The sequence below is a fragment of the Equus quagga genome, chromosome 3, assembly GCF_021613505.1.
Source record: "Equus quagga isolate Etosha38 chromosome 3, UCLA_HA_Equagga_1.0, whole genome shotgun sequence".
Taxonomy (NCBI): domain Eukaryota; kingdom Metazoa; phylum Chordata; class Mammalia; order Perissodactyla; family Equidae; genus Equus; species Equus quagga.
In genome coordinates this window covers 113,314,339-113,329,651 of record NC_060269.1, presented here as the reverse complement: position 1 = coordinate 113,329,651, position 15,313 = coordinate 113,314,339, and positions in this window count along the sequence as shown.

Genomic DNA, 15,313 nt, shown 5'->3' with positions numbered 1-15,313 from the left:
GCAGCAGAAAGATCCTTTTCAAAATGTACACGACCAAAATGTTTCTGTGATTTTGCATTTGCTGAGTGACTGATGTTGCTTTCAGTCACAGCTATTGAAAAAGAAACCACAAGCAATGAATTTCTTATCTATTGAAAATGAAAATAAAACAACAGTTGTAAATCTTGGTGAATTTGTAGACAAGTGAGCCAGAAAGTTTTCGTAATCGATCAAGATATCACCTTAATAAACCATTATTGTATATTCTATTAAATAAAATTATGACACCAAAAATATTATTTTTGCAATTTTTAAGTTCATTGAGGTACTCAGGTATCACTATTATCCCTATTACATCAGAACCTTTAACTACACTTTTTTCCTGCTTTTTGAACAGAACTTCCACATTTTCATTTTGCACTGGGCCCAGCAAATTATGGAGCCAGCCCTGATCGCAAGTAAGAGTATGACAGGTTTTTGTTATAAGCCGTTATTGAAGCTAGTTCGTGGCTATGAAATTTAAGTGTAGGGGGCCGGCCTGGTGGTGCAGCGGTTAAGTTCGCACGTTCTCTTTCTCGGCGGCCCGGGGTTCACCGGTTCGGATCCCGGGTGCGGACATGGCACTGCTTGTCAAAAGCCATGCTGTGGCAGGCGTCCCACATATAAAGCAGAAGAAGATGGGCATGGATGTTAGCTCAGGGCCAGTCTTCCTCAGCAAAAATAGGAAGATTGGCAGTAGTTAGCTCAGGGCTAATCTTCCTCAAAAAAAAAAGAAACTTAAGTGTAGAAAAGAGCAAGAAATACAAGAAAATGCGTGTACTCAATGAGTTCCCTACAAAATCTATCAGCTAGTAGGCATTTAATCTATATTAGGAGTAAAACAATGTAACACTATGGGCTATTGTGCAGAATTTGGCATAAGGAAAAATCTGTATTTGATCTAAGACTGACGCACAAAAGAACAGTTTGGGACAATGCCTCCAATGGGTTGGCATCCTCATTGAAATTACGGTTTTTGCCATCCAAAGCATGTGTTTAAGAGGGATAAACATTCATTTAAATGAGGGTAAACTCGGGTCCTTTATAAACAGAAAGCCTATCAGATTGTCCTTCTCTCAGCATTCAGTGATTTCCAAGAAGAGAGAGCCATTTCTCCGAAGATCAGAGGCCACCACAATATGGCCCCGCCCGCTATTCTTGGTTTCTCCAGAACTGACAACTTCCAATGATGTCCCCATAAAACAAAATCACAGCAGAGATGACTTACATTTGAAAATGAAACAGCAGGGAAAAGAACTTAGACCAGATGAACCAAATTTGCCTCCTATGAAGCTAAAACAGATCTACTTAATTATAACTGTTTTTATTCCTGTATAGTGATTGTTTTATAAAACTAATTTATTACAGAAATTAAGAAACATAAAGAAGCTTCATATTTTCCCAAAACAACTTCAGTTCTATATTCTTAACTTTTAATAAAATTATAGATTTCTAAGTAGTATAACTTGCGTCTCAATGCTTTTTAATGGGCCCATTTTTGCCACATTTCTAGTACTTATATCATTAAAATAGACTGAGAAAAGCTGCAAGCATGTACAAAATTACAGTGAAAGACATCATAAACAATGTTTTGAAAATTAGAAAGACAATTGCAATACATATAAGAAAGAAAATAAATATTCATAACATATAAAGCTGTCTTACAAATCAGTGACAAAATGACTGAAGCATGCTTCCATTTTCTAGACTGACTGCATCAAAGTATTAACTTTGAAAGAGAAAAAGAAGTTAAAAAGAACTGTCTGGAGAGAGCGTGGAAAAGAGTGGCATTCCTCTGTCTGAGTGGCACTCTGAGTTGGTGAAAGGAGTGACTGGTGATTATGGGCTGAAAACACCTGGGGGTTTTTATTAGCCAAAACTCCCTTCCTTCCCCCTTCCCCCTCAGTCCTGTACCTCTGGAAATCACTACCTAGCACCAGAAGCTTGTATTTTACAGTGAAAATAACTTAATGAGTTAGAATGGGGTCAAAGAAAAAAGTACATTGTGTATCAGAGAGCATCTCATCAGCACAGTGGTTAACACCCCGCCCCCAGAAGATTAGCTATTTATCTAGGTACAGTCTCCCAGAAAGGGTGGGACCATGGCATGTTCGTGCAGTGTGATTCCAGCTGTGTGGAGAGTGTCTGGTTAGTGCATTGTTATATTGTTGATCTATAAAGGACCAAGCTCCTTGCTCCAGCATGTGCAGCAGCATTGTAAAATGGCAGGCTACAGGCCAAACCTGGCTCATAGATAAGTGTTGTTTTGCCAACACACTTTTTAAAAATTTTGAATTGGTTACTGTGATGGTTAATTTTATGTGTCACCTTGGCTAGATTATGGTGCTCAATTGTTTGTTCAAACACCAATCTAGATATTGCTGTGAAGACATTGTGTAGATGTGATTAGCATCTACCATGAGTTTAAGTAAGGGGGTTACCCTCCATAATGTGGGTAGGCATCATCTAATAAGTTGAAGGCCTTGAGAGCAAAATCTGAGGTTTCCTGGAGAAGAAGGAATTCTGCCTCAGGACCACAATATAAAAATATTGCCTCAGGAGGACATCAGCATCATGGCAGAGTAAGCATTCCCAGTAATCTCTCCCTTCCAACATACAAGGAATAGGTCATTCATACTCCAACAGAGGACATCCAAACACAACACAAAAACATCAGAGAAACCCATGCAGCCATATGACAGAGGGCAGAGAGGCTGGAGCCCCCCTCGGAGGGGGTGGAACCAGGTAAGAGAAAACTTCGCTCTCTCCCCTACGACTGCAATCTGGGACCACAGGAGGCCTCTGAGAGGGAAGGAATGGGAAAGGGGACGTTTGTTCATGGGAACATCAAGGACCCCTGAGGGCCCTTGCAGCCTAGAGGGAAGCCTTCTACCAGGGCAAAAGCTTTCACAGGGGGTGGCCTTATCAAGCCAACATCCCAGGAGAGCAGATAGTGAGAGCAGAGAGAGAAAACCCCAAGGGTATGCAGGAGAAAGCACCCCTCCCTGACCCGCTCAGCAACGGCTCCAGTGCCTAGGATCTTGGTGTAAGGCAGAGGGCTCAGAATACGTGGCTCTTGACCCCTACCCAGTGGTGACAGGTAGTAACTGTGACCAAATAACACCAGTATGCAAAAAAGCAGAGCCACTTCCTCCAGCAATATCAAACATTATGTTAGATTTCCAGACCAGAGAGAAAATGACAAGTAACCAGAAATCAGTCCTGAGGATGCAGAAATATGTAATCTAAATGACAAAGAATTCAAAATGTCTATCATCAAAAAACTCAATGAGTTAAAAGAGAATGTAGAGAAACAATTCAATGAGTTCAGGAGCTACTTCACAAAAGAGATTGAAACTATAAAGAAGAATCAATTAGAAATATTAGAGATGAAAGACACAATGGAAGAAATAAAACAAAATATGGGTTCCCTGAATGCTCAAGCAGATGTCATAGAGGAGCGTATCAGCATAATCAAAGATAGACATATTGAAATGCTCCAGGAAGAAGAGGAGAGACAACTAAGACTAAAAAGAAATGAAGAAAGTCTCTGAGAAATATCCAACTCAACTAGGAAATGCAACGTAAGAATGATAGGTATTCAAGAAGGAGAAGAAAGGGAGAATGGAGCAGAAAGCTTGTTCAAAGAAATAACAACAGAACTTCTCAAACCTAGGGAAGGAGACAAAAATCCATGTGGAAAAGGCTATAAGATTTCCTAATTATGTCAATGTAAAAAGACCTACTGCAAGGCATATAGCAGTGAAACTGGCAAAAGTGAATGACAAAGAAAGAATACTAAGGGCAGCAAAGCAGGAGAAAATAACCTACAAAGGAACCCTTATCAGGCTCTGAGCAGATTTCTCTGCAGAAACCTTACAGGCTAGGAGAGACTGGAATGCCATATTCAAACCTTTGAAGGACAAAAACTTTCAGCCAAGAATACTCTATCCAGTGAAAATATCCTTCAGATATGAGGAGAAATAAAAACTTTCCCAGATAAACATAAGTTAAGGGAGTTTGTAGCCATGAGACTCCCCCTACAAGAAATTCTCAAGGAGGCCCTCATACCTGGAAAAAAAAAAAAAAAAAAAAGAGAAAAGGGTTACAAAGCACAGAGTAAAGAGATAAATAGGTAGACAGAATAAGAGCAGGATAGCTAATACTCAAGTACAGTATTAAAGACAAAGAGAAGGAAAATACCAAAACAAAGATAATCTTGTCATTTTAAGCACAAACTCATAACACAAGATGGAATAAGATGTGAGAAAAATAACTTAGGAGGGGAAGAGGCAAGGGACTGAATCGGTTTAGTCTAAGGAAATAAGAGGCCATCAGAAAAGGGACTGTCTCATCCACGAGATTTTGAATACAAACCTCAGGGTAACCACTAAACAAAAAAGCAGAACAGAGACACAAACAGTAAATAAGGAGAAAGCAAAGAAACACAACATAAAAAACTACATAGGTTGACTGGCAGACCAAAATACACAGAACGAGAAACAAAGGCAATGCAGGAGACCAGAAAACGAATGATAAATTGGCAGCATTAAGCCCTCATATATCGATAATCACCCTAAATGTAAATGGGTTGAATTCTCCAATAAAAAGACCCAGAGTGGTGAGATGGATTAAAGAACAAGACCCAACAATGTGCTGCCTCCAGGAAACACATCTCAGCTCCAATGACAAACACAGTCTCAGAGTGAAGGGATGGATGATGATACTCCAAGCGAATGGCAAACAAAAGAAAGCAGGTGTTGTAATACTTATATCAGACAAAGTAGACTTCAAGATAAGACAGGTAAGGGCTGGCCCTGTGGCCAAGTGGTTAAGTTGGCACGCTCCGCTTCTGTGGCCCAGGGTTTCACTGGTTTGGATCCTAGGCGCAGACATGGCACCATTCATCAGGACATGCTGAGGCAGTGTCCCACATGCCACAACTAGAAGGACCCACAACTAAAATATACAACTATGTACTGGGGGGATTTCAGAAGAAAAAAAAAGAAGATGCCAATCTTAAAAAAAAAAAAGATAAGACAGGTAAAGAGAGACAAAGAGTGGCAGTATAGAATGATCGAAGGGACATTCCATCAAGAAGAAATAACACTTATAAATATCTATGCAGCCAACACAGGAGCACCAAAGTACATAAAGCAACTATTAACAAACCTAAAACAAGATATTAATAATAACACAATAATAGTAGGGGAACTCAGCACTGCACTCACATCAACAGATAGATCATCCAGACAGAAAGTGAACAAGGAAACAGTGGAATTAAATGAAAAGCTAGACCAGTTGGACTTAATAGACATATATAGAACACTCCATCCAAAAACAGCAGAATACACATTCTTCTCAAGTGCACACCGAACATCCTCAAGGGTAGACCACATGTTGGGAAACAAGGAAAGCCTCAATAAATTTAAGAAGATTGAAATAATAACAAGTATCTTGTCCAACCACAATGTTATGAAGCTAGAAATTAATTACAAGAAAAAAGCTGAGAGAGGGACAAAGTGAGGATACTAAACAACATGCTTTTGAACAAGCACTGGATCATTGAAGAAATTAAAGGAGAAATCAAAAAATATCTGGAGACAAATGAAAGTGAAAACATACCATACCAACTCATATGGGATGCAGCAAAAGCTGTATTAAGAGGGAATTTCATCACAATACAGACTCACCTTAACAAACAAGAAGAAACCCAAATAATCAATCTCAAACTACACCTAAGTGAATTGGAAAAAGAAGAACAAACAAAGCCCAAAGTTAGCAGAAGGAGAGAAATAATAAAAATCAGAGCAGAAATAAATGGTATTAAAACAAAAAACGTAGTAGAAAGGATCAACGAAACGAAGCACTGGTTCTTTGAGAAGATAAACAAAATTGACAAAATCCTAGCCAGACTTACAAAGAAAAAAAGAGAGAAAGCTCAGATAAATAAAATTAGAAATGAAAGAGGAGAAATAACAATCAATATCACAGAAATACAACAGATTATAAGAGAATACTGCAAAAAACTATATGCCAACAAAACGGACAATCTATAAGAAATGGATAAATTGTTAGACTCTTACAACCTTCCAAAGCTGAATCAAGAATAATTAGATAATCTGAATAGGCCAATCACAAGTAAAGAGATTGAAACAGTAATCAAAAGCATCCCAAAGAATAAAAGCTCAGGACCAGACGGCTTCCCAAGGGAATTCTACCAAACTTTTAGAGAGGGTTTAATACCTATCCTTCTTAAGTTATTCCAAAAACTTAGGGAAGATGGACTGCTTCCTAACACATTCTGTGAGGCCAACATCACTCTGATACCAAAGGACAAGGACTTACAAGGACAACACAAAAAGGAAAACTACAGGCCAATATTGCTGATGAACACAGATGCAAAAATCCATAACAAAATATTGGCAACCTGAATACAGCAATACATTCAAAAGATCATACATCATGATCAAGTGGGATTTATACCAGGGACATGGGGATGGTTCAACATCCACAAATCAATCAATGTGATACACACATTAACAAAATGAGGAATAAAAACCACATGATCATCTCAATAGATGAAGAGAAAGCATTTGCCAAGAGCCAACAGGCCTTTATGATAAAAACTCTTAACCGAATGGGGATAGAAGGAAATTGCCCCATCATAATAAAGGCCATATGTGACAAACCCACAGCCAACATCATACTCAATGGGGAAAAACTGAACGCCAGCCCTCTGAGAACAGGAACAAGATGGATGCCTACTATCACCACTCCTATGCAACACAGTACTGGAGGTTTTGGCCAGAGCAAGTAGGCAAGAGAAAGGAATCAAAGGAATCCAAATAGGGAGTGAGGAAGTGAAACTCTTGCTGTTTGCAGACGACATGATCTTATATATAGAAAACCCTAAAGAATCCATCAGAAAACTATTTTAATAAAAATTAACAATGACAATAAAGTTGTGGGGTACAAAATCCACTTACAAAATCAGTTGCATTTCTGTACTCTAATATCGAACTTACAGAAAGAGAACTCAAAAATACAATTCCATTTACAATTGCAACAAAAGGAATAAAGTACCTAGGAATAAATTTAACTAAGGATGTGAATGACTTATACGATGAAAACTGTAAGACATTATTGAAAAAAATAATGACATAAAGAGATGGAAAGAGATTCCATGCACGTGGATTGGAAGAATAAACGTAGTTAAAATGTCCATACTACCCAAAGCAATGTACAGATTCAATGCAATCCCAATTAGAATTCTTCATGGAAATAGAACAAAGAATCCTAAAATTCATATGGGGCAACCAAAGACCCTGAATAGCTAAAGCAATCCTGAGAACAAAGAACAAAGCTGGAGGCATCACAATCCCTGACTTCAAAATGTACAACAAAGCCATAGTGATCAAAACAGCATGGTACTCGTACAAAAATAGGCACATAGATCAATGGAACCGAACTGAAAGCCCAGAAATAAAACCACAGATCTACAGACAGCTAATCTTTGACAAAGGTGCCAAGAACATACAACGGAGAAAAGATAGTCTCTTCAATAAATAGTGTCGGGAAAACTGGATAGCCACATGCAAACGAATGAATGTAGACCATTATCTCATGCCATACACAAAAATAAACTCAAAATGGGGGCTGGCCCCATGGCCGAGTGGTTAAGTTCACGCGCTCCACTGCAGGCAGCCCAGTGTTTCGTTGGTTTGAATCCTGGGCGCGGACATGGTACTGCTCATCAAACCACGCTGAGGCAGCGTCTCACATTCCACAACTAGAAGGACCCACAATGGAGAATATACAACTATGTACTGGGGGGCTTTGGGGAGCAAAAGGAAAAAAATAAAATCTTTAAAAAAATAAATAAATAAACTCAAAATGGATCACAGACTTGAGGCTAAGTCCCAAAACCATAAAACTCCTGGAAGATAATATAGGTAGTACACTCTTTAACATCTAACTTAAAAGGATCTTTTCGAATGCCATGTCTTCTCAGACAAGGGAAACAAAAGAAAAAACACACAAGCAGGACTTCACCAGACTAAAGAGTTCTGCAAGGCAAAAGAAACTAAGATCAAAGCAAAAAGACAACCCACCAATTGGGAGAAAATATTTGCAAATCATATATCCGATAAGGGGTTAATCTCCATAATATATAAGGAACTCACACAACTCAACAACAACAAAACAAATAGCCAATGAAAACAATGGGCAGAGGATATGAACAGACATTTTTCCAAAGAAGATATACAGATGGCCAATAAACACATGAAAAGATGTTCAACATCGCTAATCATCAGGGGAATGCAAATCAAAACTACACTAAGATATCACCTTCTGCCTGTTAAAATGGTTATAATCACTAAGACTAAAAATAACAAATGTTGGAGAGGGTGTGGAGAAGAGGGAACCCTCATACACTCCTGGTGGGAATGCAAACTGGTGTAGCCACCATGGAAAACAGTATCGAGACTCCTCGAAAAACTAAAAATAGAACCACCATATGACCCAGCTATCCCACTACTGGGTATCTACCCAAACAACTGGAAATCAACAATCCAAAGTAACATATGCACCCCTATGTTCATTGCAGCATTATTTACAATAGCCAAGACATAGAAGCAACCCAAGTGCCCATCCACTGATGACTGGATAAAGAAGATGTGGTATATATATACATTGGAATACTACTTAGCCAGAAAAAAAGACAAAATCATCCCATTTGCAATAACATGGAAGGACCTGGAGGGTATTATGCTAAGCGAAATAAGCCAGACTGAGAAAGACAATCACCAGATGACTTCGCTCATATGTGGAATGTAAACAAACACATGGACAAAAAAAGCCAGTTCAGTGGTCACCAGGAGCAGGGGAGTTGGGGGTGAGCACAGGGGGAGAAGGGGAGCACTTACGTGGTGACAGACAGGAAATAATGTACAACTGAAATTTCACAATGATGTAAACTATTTTGAACTCAAAAAAACAAAATTGCCTGAGTTTCCAGCCTGCTGGCCTGCCCTAAGTATTTGAGACCTGCCAGCCTCCATAGTTGCCTGAGCCAATGCATCAAAATAAATCTCTCTCTTTGTATATATACATATACACATACATATATACATACACATACACACACATATATACATATACATATATATTTCCCAACCTCCCTTGCAGTTAACTGTGGCCATGTGGCTAAGTTCTAGCCGATAAGATGTAATCACATGTGCTTTGTGGCAGCTTCCTTGAAAGGCACATACACTGTCCCCTCCTTTTCCAGCCAGTCCTCCATCCTGCTTCCTGGAACAAGCTGTTAGAGCTCTCACAGCCACACTGGATCAGGAAGATAAAGGCCACGCCCTAGGAATGACAGAGCAGAAAGTTGGACCCCTGATCACTGAGTTGCTGCTGGATTGGTTCTGAACTGCCTCATAAAAGAGAAAAATATATCCATGCTGGATGGTGTTTTGGATTTTCTGTTATATTTAGTGGAATATAATCCCAATTTAAAAAATAGGAAATTTCACATAAAAATTAAGATCTCTGGCTTCTCTCTTGACAATTTGGAGTATTAGGTAAACTTGGGGTCATGCTCCCCCTTGTAGCAATTGCCTAGGGCGGGATAATGGGTGCTCACTCGCTTTAGATTGGACTTGAGATCCCACCAGGTTGTTTTTCTTTGTCTAAGGTCCTGGAGGCATTTGAGTTTGCCATTCCTGTCATGCATGTTGGGGTTTTACTTCTACAAACAGTGTGATAGGTCCTTGTACAAACTTATTTTGTCCTCTTAGGTTGTTTCTCCAGCTACTTTTTTTGGGGAGTGGAGCAGGATGGAAAAACTGTGGATGCCATCCTTGTAATTTACGATCTTTCTCTCTGCATCATTTTCCCTGAGAGCATTCCCAAATTGGTGTGGTCCACAAAGCAAGAGGTTTCTGATGCTGGTGGAAGTGGGGTGTTCCTCTACCCTTTGAAACACCACGTCAGTCACAGCTCTGGAGGCCTGCCCGTGGGAGGAGGGTGGGCAGGTCCCAGTCTCCACAGACTGCTCGTGGTGGGGAAGGCAGGGAGGAAACTGAGCATCTTCTACTCTATGGCTACAACCTTTTTCTCATTTTAAACACCTTCATCTAGTCTAATGACTTCGTATTTTTCTAGTCTGCATAATTTTGACCCAATTTCTCACTAATACTCAAGTTTTATTTCAATGAAAGAGTGCAGCTCCCACCCAATTTCCAAGCAGCTCTCTGCCCTGAATAGCCTAACCAAACTTCTTGCGTTGACTTGACAGTGGAGAGAGTGGCCTGAGAGCATTTTCCCTAATCTGAGGGACGGGCTGAGCGGACCGAGGTTGGAGTCTCAGTTGCTACCGGGCTTAAACGGACCTGGCAATGATTTGGGGAGGAGAGATGTTCTGGGTTGAAGGGTTCTTGGTGAGTTAAAGACCGATTCTTGTCTTGGGCTGTGAATGAACTCAAAGTCACTAGGATGTAAACAGAAAGTAGGATGAACTCCATCACTCAGAATCAGGCCAAGGACAAAGAAGGCAGACAAGACTCTTCAGAGCTGCTCAGGCCTTCTGGGAGGAATGTATGGGTGTGGAATGAGACTGACCTTCAAAGGGGAAGCTGTGACAAGGTCAGAAGCCTGTGTTTTTGAGCCAGACTATGTCTAGGTTTGTCTTTGTCTTTTTGTTCTCAGAACCTCATTAAACTAATGATTTGTTCATAGCTGAGTGTCTTCTCCAGCCAGGCATTGTTTTGGACCCTGAGAATACAGCAAGCAAAACAGGTAGAATTCCTGCTGGTGGAGCTGGCGTTTGAGTTGAGGGATACAGATAATAAATATAACCAGTGAACAATGAGATAAGGAAATTTCAGGTAGTGAAAAGTGCAATGAAAAACTTAAAAAAAAAAAAAACCCACTTAAAAAAGAAAGGGTGACGGGCTGGCCACTGTGGTGTAGTGGTTAATTTCGGCATGCTTCACTTTGGCAGCCAGGGTTTACAGGTTCAGATCCCAGGTGCAGACCTATGCCACTCATCAGCCATGCTGTGATGGTGACCCACATATAAAATAGAGGAAGACTGGCACAGCTGTTAGCTCAGGGCTAATCTTCTTCAGCAAAAAAAAAAAAAAGAAGAAGAAGAAGAAGAAAGGGTGAGACAGAGAGAGACAAGGGTGAGGGGGTCTACTTTAGATGGATAGGCAGGAAAGTCTCTCTTGAGGAGGTGATATTTACCCTAAATGACCAGAAGAAGATCTGAAAAACGAGTGTTCTAAGAAGAGAAAGAGCAAGTACAGAGGTCCTGAGGTGGAAACAAGCTCGCTTGGACAGGGCACATGAGGTAGAGAAAGCCAAGAGATGAAGTCACACAGAAGGTAGAGGTTAGATCACAGGGAACTTTAATTCAGAGATAGGGACGTTGGACTTTATTCTAAGGGCATTTCGAAGCCACCAGATAATGTAAAGCAGGGGAATAAATGATTTATTTTAATTTGGAAAGCTCACCCTGGCTGCTGGTTAGATTATAGATTGGCAAGAGTGGGAGCAGGGAGGCTAATTAGGAGATTATTTTAACAGTGCAGGTGAGAAATGATACTTCATTTGCACAAGGCGGTGACGGTGGAGAAAGAGAGAGGTGAACAGATTCAGGATCTATTTTAGAGGTAGAGACAGCAGAACTCGCTGATGGATTGGATGTGGGGTAGGAGGAAATGAGGCATCTAATAGGGGGATGTGAGTTCCATTTACTGAGATGGGAAGCCAGGTTTTTGGAGGGAAATCAAGACTTGTTTTGCCTATGATTTATTTGAAATGCCTGTGAAACATCCAGATGGAGATGGCAAGCATATAGTTGCATAAATGAGCGCATATTTAGCATGCTTTTTTGAATTTTCAGCCCCCTTGTGGCAACCTAGGCAAGTCTAAGATGGGCCTGAAAGAGTAGTTCCCCCATTGCTCAGGACCAGCAGAGGTCTCCTACCAGGGTCCAGATCCCATCACCTAAAGGGTTTTAGCATGCTTGTGGGTAGCCATATGCCTCATTTCACATAGGAGAAGTGCTTTAGAGAGTAGTGAAGGTCAAGCAAGTTACAAATGGCTATTTGTCATTACCTTACGTTTCAATTTGCCAAGCACCTTCTCTTTAACTTTGAATGAACTTCAGTTGACTCTTACCGTGAAGTTGCTGGTTTCTGCGTCCCCCTCTCCTTTCTCATCACTCCTTGTCCTTCTCCTTTCCCTAGCCAGCCTTTGCTCTGTGGACTGTTTAAAATAAAAAGCTTTAATCCACCCTTTGAGGATTCTGGGTGCAGGGACAGGTCTCCAAGAGAACTCAGGAAACGGCTTGCCTCTTCCCTAGTTCTGGAAAGTTGAGGAAGAAAACAAAGAGTGAGACAGACAGGTGGCCAGGTAGGAAGGAGTGACTTTAGGTCTGCTAGCCAGGTGTGCTGGGCTCATACTGAATTCCAAAATCAAGAGCTGTCCCCACCCAGTTGCAAGCAGCCCAGGCTGGGAGCAGGCAGGACCTGGGGAGAGCCGAAGAGGCTATTTCTCTCTGCGGGCTGCCCCTCCAAAAACGAGAATGGTGGCAGAGCTGAGCCCAGGATGCTCCGTTACTCTGCTCAGATTTACTTTACATCATCTCAGGCGAAACGGTTGAGGCTCTGAGAAAGGCTGGGAACCAGTCCTCCTCATGGAAACTGAGAGCGAGCAAGGGCATTGTTCTCTAACACATAATAGAAATGTTCACTATTAATTGGCTGGTTTTATATGTTTGGATTTTCAGTAAGTAGGGCATAGTCAAGTTCAACAAACAGATATCAAACACAATTCTGCCCCTTCCTAGTTGTAAAATTTTGGGGAAGTTACTTGACCTAAGTCTCAAATTTCTCATTGGTAAAAATGAGGGTAAGAGGACCCACATTGTAAGATCATTCAGGCAAAACATTCAGTGCGCTGCCTAGATCAGAATGAGCACTCAGTAAAGATTTACTGCTACTGTTACTACTGTAATGATAGCTATTACCATTACCAAGTTAGGAAATCTGCTAGGGCTGCGGATATAAAGATAAAAGACACAATCTTACCATCTAGAAGGTTAAGGCTCAGGAAGAAGGTAGGAATAAAAAACACTAAAATGCAGTGTAATGCACATGTAGTAGGTTTTCTTACTAGAAGTGTGCCTGCCAGTGATTACATTTTAGTAAGACTCTATCTATGCCGCCCAGGACAAAAAAAAATCATCTCGGATTTGTTGAGCCTTCCACATCCTTATCAGATAGAGGTTGAGTAAGGAGCTCCAATTGTTCACCAAGAAAGGTCTCAGGAAATCTCTTATGTTTTTATTTTATTGTTTTTTCCGAAATAGGAGTTAGTCACCACTGAGGAAGAGAATGATGATGGCTCTAAATCCTCAAGGTAGGGAAAGCTAGAACCAGCCCTGATTTAGGACTAGGGAGCATGAAGAAACCTGATCATTTTGGAATCTGACACCTAGAGCCTAGACTGGGAGAGCCTGAGGGCCCTCGGATCAGGCTGACTCTGGGGCAGGCTGGAAGGGCCCCATTCTGGCCCAGATTCTGACACTGCACTGACTCCACTCTGCGGGTTCCCCATGGGGTCAAGGCTTTATCTCTGTTCACTTTATATCTTCTGCTAAAGAGCTTTCCGGCCTTGCTCCTGAGCCACCTCACTCAGCAGCCAGTGCATAGGCATCCTGCAGCTGTAACCCATAAGTCCTCGCCGCCTCATCTGCTGAGGTGACTGGGAATTTGGCCAGGAGCACTTCCTGTTAGAGAGCTCTGGAGTGTGGGCGGCCCACCCCAGAAAAAGCCAAGCACCTTCCAAGAATCAGGGACACGTGGCCAGTTTTGCTGCATTTACCCTCTGCCTCTGCCACGAGACTCAGCCACTACACTCCCTTTCAGGTGTCTCGTAAGCACAGCAAACCTTGTATGCATAAAGGAGGCGGGGTTGGAGAGAGCACAGTCTGTACTTCTGGGCTTCTATTACTGGTTTATGAGTGCTCAAATATTTGCACTTTAAGGATGAACTGGGGAGCACAATAGTTGTACCCCAAACTGTGTAGGAGGCATCCTGGTTACTTACACAATAGAAGCACCTACAAGCTACAGTAGGGATGAATTCTGTAAGAGGAGTTGTTGCAGGGAAACTTCTGAGGTCAGGCCTGAACAAGTTTTGGAAGCATGAGTGGCAGTCTACAGTGACAGAATGGAGGAAGCTAATTACAGACAGGAAGAACAGCATGGACAAAAGCTTAACCCATGACAAAACACGGTATCTTCAGTGAACTCAAAGTAGGTTTGTCCACTTTGCCACAGATCATTTTGGTGGATTCATGTCTTTTCTCAATATTTGGTGACAACCTTCCTTAGCTCTTCACAAAGTACAAGTTTAATACATGTAAATATATGTAAAGTATTTGGAATAGTGCCTGGCACATGGATAGCACCATCTTAGTCAAACTTCTGATAACTAAACAGCTCAACTTTTTACACAAGATGTAAAAGTATTCTCCAGCCCAACCAACCATCCTTTCCTTACCCAGGCCAATCTCCCTTCTTCAAAAATCCCAAACACTCAATTTCAAAAGCCAAACATTTCGAGAGGCCAGTCTAAGATAGCTGCAGCACAAAACAGCCAACACGGAAAGGCGCTGCCGGATAGGGGCCATGTTAGATGTTTTTGGTCTGGGGTGATTATAGGCAAACAAACAATATCAAAAATAAGGCTTGAAAAATTTTGCCTGTTATTTCCGAAGTCTTATTTCAGAGGTTTATTTTAAATAATCGTATCTTGACCCTTAAAAAACACTGTCCTCAGTAGATCGCCTCATCGGAGGTGGCAGCAAGAATCGGTGAGGGAGTGTGGAATCCGGCTAGGCGTGGCGGTTCCCGCAAGTGCCACGTAACCAGGACGCTCCAACTAATTTGACCTCCAGAAAAGGCGAAGAGAAGCGAAAGGCCGGCATAGATATTAGGGCAGAAGACTCAGGAGGGAGTAGAAGTAAAGAGCCGTGCGGTCCCGGGACCGCGGGCAGAGAGAGAACAGAAGAGGGTCCACAAGAGGGTCCCGGGTGGGGCGCCAGAAGGATGCGAGGAGAGGACCGTCACGTGGCGCCCAGCACAGGCCGGGAGCGCCAGGTCCAATGGGAGGAGGGCGCGAGCCGCACCTCAACCTGCCCGCGGACGTCACGACGCCGAGGCGGACGTCGGGCCAATGGGAGGCCGTCACGGGCAGGGGCGGGGTCCGGAGG